Source organism: Oratosquilla oratoria, chromosome 6 (assembly GCF_046742065.1).
Source record: "Oratosquilla oratoria isolate Oo_2021 chromosome 6, ASM4674206v1, whole genome shotgun sequence".
Classification (NCBI taxonomy): domain Eukaryota; kingdom Metazoa; phylum Arthropoda; class Malacostraca; order Stomatopoda; family Squillidae; genus Oratosquilla; species Oratosquilla oratoria.
Window position 1 is genome coordinate 34,689,498 of NC_134782.1, and position 7,500 is coordinate 34,696,997.

Sequence of the window (7,500 nt, forward strand, 5' to 3'; positions counted from 1 at the left end):
GAGAGAGAGAGAGAGAGAGAGAGAGAGAGAGAGAGAGAGAGAGAGAGAGAGAGAGAGAGAGAAAGGAGAGAGAGAGAGAGAGAGAGAGAGAGAGAGAGAGAGAGAGAGAGAGAGAGAGAGAGAGAGAGAGAGAGAGAGAGAGTGAGAGAGAGAGAGAGAGAGAGTGAGATAGAGAGAGAGACTGTCTCTCCCGAACAAAACGCCCGTGGGAAAAAGGCTCACCTGTGTCGGGAATAAAAATAACATTTGTTTGTTTTTTTGTTCAGGTGCTTTCACTGATAGCGTCACTAATGCGTATTAACTCTAGATTAATATTGACATAAATATACATACAAACACACACACACACACACACACACACACACACACACACACACACACACACACACACACACACACACACACACACACACACACACACACACACACACACACACACACACACACACACACACACACACACACACACACACACACACACACACACACACACACACACACACACACACACACACACACACACACGCACACATAGAAGGGCAAGGATAATAAAGATATCAGAGATTAACCATAAAAGAGAAAGGGTGGATGAAGAGACGGGAAAAAGAAAAAAGAAAATTGGAAAGTGGAAAAGAGCAAAAAAGAGAAGAGAGGGAAGTTATGGAAAAGGAAGTGATACAGGTAAAAAAAATATCTTTGTGTAGGTCACTGATATGATGGATGGAACATGCAGCTACGTGAACCTGTTTCCAGATTATGAAAGGAGTGTAGGATGAAGAGAATAGATTGACATAGGAAGGTTTAGATAAGGTTGGGTCCAGAGGTGGAAGATGAAATACAATAGAAAGAAATGTCAATCCTTGGAAATCGGCCAAAGCAAAAAGTCACTGTCGGGAAGCTGAAAAATTGGAGATGAATTGATCACGTGGTTAAAGGAAGAAATATATCAGAAAAGAAAAATTAATAGGTTAGAAAATGGACACAGGAATCTACTGGCATGGGATAAAGGATAAATAAAAAAAACAAAAAAAAAACGGATTTCTTAAAACGTGTTAAGACGCATAGCTATCCCTATAGGTGGATAAGCTTGTTGGATTAAAACATGTAATCCAGGCCAATAGGATAACTGGATTTAAATCAAATTTGATAACTGGGGTTATATACAGGTGGGGTCGCCTGGAACATTGTTTCAACCCAATATATTACAATTAGGTAAATATATTTAGATGAATAAAAATACACAGACATACACATGACTCGATGACGCAGTGGTAGCGATCGCGGCCGCCACTACAGCGGTCCGAGTTCGAATCCCACCCAGGGCTGAAATAATTTCAGTATCGCTGCGCTGCGAGTCGTTACTCCAACTCTCGTGGGCGGGGAGTTGGGTGTGTATGTGCGTGTGAGGTCACAGCATTACCCATAGATCGGTCATATATGAGCCCTGAGCTCTGTTCCAGGAGGGTAGTAGCTGTCGATCACGAGTCCAACACGTGATCCAAGACCAAGGTGAATTACACACACACACACACACACACACACACACACACACACACACACACACACACACACACACACACACACACACACACACACACACACACACACACACACACGCATACATGCATGCACACACACATACGCACACACATACATACGTACACACACACACACACACACACATACATACGTGTACACACACACACACGCGAGCGCGCGAGCGCATGCACGGATGCACGCATATCACAAAGCCCAAAAGGGAGGCTTCAATGAATTACATCGTATCCTACCCCTCGCCCTCACCCACCCAGTGCGCGATCATAACAACTGTATTGACCAATCAGGAGACTAGTTTGGAAGGCGGTGACGGAGCTGCATAGTTGATAAATAGAGGGCCACATTAGACGCATGCGCAATGAAAGGATCACTCTTCATGTGTAAAGACGACAACAGAGTCACGTGACTAGTGCTCACGAAGTTGATCGTCTTTTGTTTGAGTTTTACTCGTCAGTGGATCTTTTTTTATTTACTTTCTGGGTGAAGGGACGCAAGGATCGACTGATTGTTTAATTTTTTGTTAAGGTAGGTGAAGGACTATCGGTGTAGTGGGGAGATTGGTTCCTGACTCTCCAGTAGACATGAGAGATGGTACTCGATCATTCATCTATTCATTTATTCATCCATTCATTCATTAACCCATTTATCAATTGAGCAATCCATTTATTCATTTGTTTATCTATGTATTTATTTATCTATCTAATTATCTATTTATTCATTTATTGTGAAAGAACTGAAATGGTGTATGAGGGTATGGTCATCCCTTGGTTACCGTTTTGATTTAGTCAGAATAGAATTGGTAACAGGTCTCCTCAGGGTCGACATGACCTTAGGAGCCTCCGTACTTTCAAAACGTTTCGCCAGCACTGAACGTTTTCTGCTTCCTTTTTCTAGAAATGTTTATATGTCTTACTAGTTTATCTATGAAATATAGGGATTTTTTTTTATCATAATCAGAACCAATGAAATAGGTTAAATTCTACTTTCTAATGGTGGTGACAGGTTTTAAAACCACGGCCCTTTGTACCTTGATCTCTCTCGCGACTACGAGTAAATGAAGTAGCAATACAAGGACCTGTACAATGTGAAGTCACACTTCTTCGGATTTCCAGTACAAACTCCCGGAGGCAATGTCAAACTTCACATATTCTATTCAGGTTGAAGATAAGACAAGATTCTTGTGCACATGGGAGGCGGGGGTGGGGTTCAGTCGACCAAAATTAAGACTGGAAACCCGGGGGCCGAATGTTTGGGCTGCATGACCTCGTCTGACCTTGGCTGACACTTCAGCTGAATGGTATATGGCATTTCACCGGAAATAACAAGCGCTTCTATCCTTGGGGACAAGATGGCGCCGAAGATGTGGATATCCAAGGAAGGGAACAGAATCGAGGGAGAGTGGGAGTTGAAATCGATTGGTTTCTTCTTCTTCTCTTTCAACAGAGCTTAATCTCCAACCATAAAACAGTTCTGCGCGACTGCAGTCCGTAGGGATGTCACTGAGGTCGTCATGGAGGACGAGGTTATGAACCCATTATCTCGTTATATTGTACCCGATTATATTATAATATATACACACATATATATATATATTTGTGTCAATTGACAATTGGAATTAAACTCTTCTGCTGGGATTCGAACCCTTGCCTGAGCGGCTTGCGTCTTTACAAGACAAGGACCGTAGCCACTACTCCATCTCGACCCTTCAAAACGAAACGACTTAGTTCACGGCCCAGTCGTTCCGCCGAGGGCACTCGGATGGAGCGTGTTATGTACTGTATTTCATCAAATCCTTTATGCAGGCTAGTCTTCCGACAAATGTTTGTGTCAATTGACAATTGGAATTAAACTCTTCTGCTGGGATTCGAACCCTTGCCTGAGTGGCTTGCGTCTTTACAAGACAAGGACCGTAGCCACTACTCCATCTCGACCCTTCAAAACGAAACGACTTAGTTCACGGCCGCTCAGGCAAAGGTTCGAATCCCAGCAGAAGAGTTTAATTCCAATTGTCAATTGACACAAACATTTGTCGGAAGACTAGCCTGCATAAAGGATTTGATGAAATACAGTACATAACACGCTCCATCCGAGTGCCCTCGGCGGAACGACTGGGCCGTGAGCTAAGTCGTTTCGTTTCGTCTTGTAAAGACGCAAGCCGCTCAGGCAAGGGTTCGAATCCCAGCAGAAGAGTTTAATTTCAATCGTCAATTGACACAAACATTTGTCGGAAGACTAGCCTGCATAAAGGATTTGATGAAATACAGTACATAACACGCTCCATCCGAGTGCCCTCGGCGGAACGACTGGGCCGTGAACTAAGTCGTTTCGTTTTGAAGGGTCGAGATGGAGTAGTGGCTACGGTCCTTGTCTTGTAAAGACGCAAGCCGCTCAGGCAAGGGTTCGAATCCCAGCAGAAGAGTTTAATTCCATATATATATACATATATATATATATATATATATATATATACATATATATATATATACATATATATATACATATATATATACATATATATATGTAAACATATATATATGCATAATATCATATATATATCTATAAATATATATATATACATATATATATATACATATATATACATATATATATATATGTGTATATGTATATATATACATATATTATATATATATATATATGTGTGTATATATATATATATATATACATATATTACATATGTATACATATATATATATATACATATATACATTCATGTATATATATATATATATGTATATACATATGTATATATATATACATATATATATGTATATATATATATATACATATGCATATATATATATATATATATATATATATATATATATATATATGTGGTGTGTGTGTGTGTGTGTGTGTTTATACACACACAGACACATATATATATATATATATATGTGTGTGTGTGTGTGTGTGTGTGTATATATAAATATATATATATATATATATATATATATATATATATATATATATACAGAGTGCGCTCTGTGAGAAGAGTGAATGCTTCCCACAACCCAACGAGCGTTCCATTTCTTCCCCCTCTGCCACTGCCGTGAGCGAGTGGCGCTCCGTGGGGTCCTGTTTGTCGAGCCCGCGCTCGGTAAGCGGGTGCCCTGCGGAGCAACCGCTGGCTCTAGCCAATCATTTTGCTCTGCTGGAGGATGAAGTGGCTGAAAATCAGGAGTTCTTGGTGGTGGGGGACTCCATGGTGCGAGGCTATGACGACATCCTGCAGCGGAAGACCAAACGACGTTGCAAACTTGTATGTCAACCGGGCCGTGGGATCGCCGATTGTACCCAAACCATCAGGGAGCAAAGACGGACGAACACGGTTACGATTGTTCATACGGGAAGTAATGATGTGGGTAGGGTGAGATCAGAGGAACTTGTCCGGAAATACAAGGTACTCCTTCAGGAGATGAAGGAACATGGGAACCGTCACGTAGTCTGTGGGATCCTCCCGAGGATCTACGCAGGCTCGTGTTGGAACAATAGAGCCATAGGGATCAATGAGAGGATATCACGATTGTGCACGCAACTGGGCTACCACTTTCTTGATCCTTGGTATCTCTTTTCCAGGCGTCATGACTTTTATGCTTCTGATGGGATCCACCTTACTCACAGAGGTAAAGATATTCGTGTAAACCTCATTGTGGGAGTTTGTAATGAATTAGTTCTTTTTTTGTAGTAGAAACCCAAAGGGAAGGGGAAAACAGAGTAGAGGATAGCATTAATGTAGAACAAAATGCCAGTATAGGACAAAAGATAATTTTAGGATATAATGTCGGAAGAGGACGAAATGTTACATTAGGACGTAACGTCAAAGGACAAAATGTCACGATGGGATGTAATGACAGTGGAGGACAAAATATCACAATGGGATGTAATGATAGTGGAGGACAAAATATCACGATGTGATGTAATGAAAAAGGAGGACAAAATATCACGGTAGGATATAATGTCAGTGGAGGACAAAATATAATTTTAGGAAGGGATGCCGGACAGAATGTCAATGAAGGACAAAATATCACAATGGGATGTAATGACAGTGGAGGACAAAATATCACGATAGGATGTAATGACAGTGGAGGACAAAAGATCACGATTGGATGTAATGATAGTGGAGGACAAAATATCACGGTAGGATATAATGTCACTGGAGGACAAAATATTGTTTTAGGAAGGGATGTCGGTCAGAATGTCAATGAACGACGGGAGGCCGGTGTGAAACGCGGTGACGTAGGGGGACAACGTATACAAAAGAGATCGGATGACCGTGAGCGACCAGATGTCCGGGATGGGGGAAATGTACGTAAAAAACTATGTCCATACTTGTGCATTAGAGAAAGTGAAACGGGATGCATATGATAGTTTGTGGGTAGAATTAACCCAAACAAATGGACAAAAAATGAATGTAGGTGTAATATATAGGCCAAAAACATTATCATTAGCAGACGACAAACTGTTATTTCAAGAACTGTCTAGTTTCTGCAACCGGGATTTATTGATAATGGGTGATTTCAATTTTACTGGCATTGATTGGATGACCCTTGAATATGGCCATACAGGTAGTCGCTAGATTGATTTTCAGCATGTAAAAGAGCCCACAAGACATGGAAACTTACTCGATCTATTGATCACTGGTCGCGAAAGCTTGATAACCGATGTAGAGCTCGGTGAAACTGTTGCAAATAGCGATCATAACTTAGATTCAAACTACTATAAAATTTTAGAATAGATACTTGTGTTTCTAAAATACTCGATTTCAGTAAAGTTCAGGAGCTTCAGCTTACAGATTGGGAGGCAAAATTAAGCGAAAGACCTGTAGATCAGATGTGGGAAATATTTCAAAATACGCTCACTAAGATGATTCATACTTACATTCCATTTAAGGTCAGACGCCCCCCAAATCAGGCTCGCCCAAAATGGCTTGACAAAGAAACTGAAAAAAAGTATTGCTAAAAAGAGACAGGCTTACAAGTAATATAAGTGCTCGGGTGCATCTAATGACTATCAAAGTTTTGTATTAATACAGGAAAAAAATAGATAAAAAATAAAAAAACGAAAACGACAATACGAAATGAATATCGCTGATAAATCCAAAGAGAATTCTAAAGAATTTTATAGTTACATTAGAGATAAAAAGGTTGTTAGGAGTCACATTGGTCCACTATCATCTGCTGACGGTCAACTTGAATATTCAAATGAAGGAATGTGTGATATTTTAAATAATTATTTTAGCACAGTATTCGTAAACAAAACACCTCAAAGTGAACTCCAAACTGAAACCTGTGAAAAGTCTAGAGTAAACTTATTACGGTAAATATAACAAAAGAAAAAATTAAAAGGTGTATAGAGAAACTCAAAGTTAATAACACACCAGGGCCTGACGCTTGGCATCCAAGAATCTTATAGGAAATGAAAAATGAGATTGTTGTTTCATTAGAAATTATTTTCAAGAAATCCATCATATCCGTAGATGTCCCAAGATAATGGAAGCTAGCTAATGTTACTCCCATATTCAAAAAAGGTGACAAAAAGAAACCAAATAACTACAGGCCTATAAGTTTGACTTCAGTCGTAGGAAAAATTATGGAAACTATCATCAGAGATGCTATCGAACATCATTTAGAAAGTAACTGTTTGATAAATGATAGCCAGCATGGTTTCAGACGGAAAAGTTCTTGCATGACTAATTTACTTGAATTCTACAACACAGTTATCTCGAATTATGACAAAAGAATCAATATAGATTGAATATATCTAGACTTTGCAAAAGTTTTTGATACCGTCCCACACGAAAGACTACTTACTAAATTAGCTTCGCATGGATTAAATGGTAGCCTATTGAGTTGGACTAGTAATTGGTTGAATGATCGAAAACAGAGAGTTATTTTAAATGGAAAAGCTTCTGGATGGAAAAAT

At 39.7% G+C, this 7,500-nt stretch overlaps 1 protein-coding gene across 2 annotated transcripts in view; it reads left to right on the forward strand.

Moving 5' to 3' along the window:
- The window catches only part of LOC143026160 (uncharacterized), an 84,420-nt gene that overhangs the window by 18,518 nt on the left and 58,402 nt on the right, over positions 1–7,500 (forward strand). Inside the window, exon 1 of one of the 2 annotated variants that reach the window (XM_076186167.1) lies at positions 1,949–2,082. The exons of the other annotated variant lie outside the window; for it this stretch is intronic. The gene's annotated coding sequence lies outside the window, so the exon portion shown is untranslated. Of the gene's footprint in view, positions 1–1,948; positions 2,083–7,500 lie in introns of those variants that run through there. 2 annotated transcript variants of the gene reach the window in all.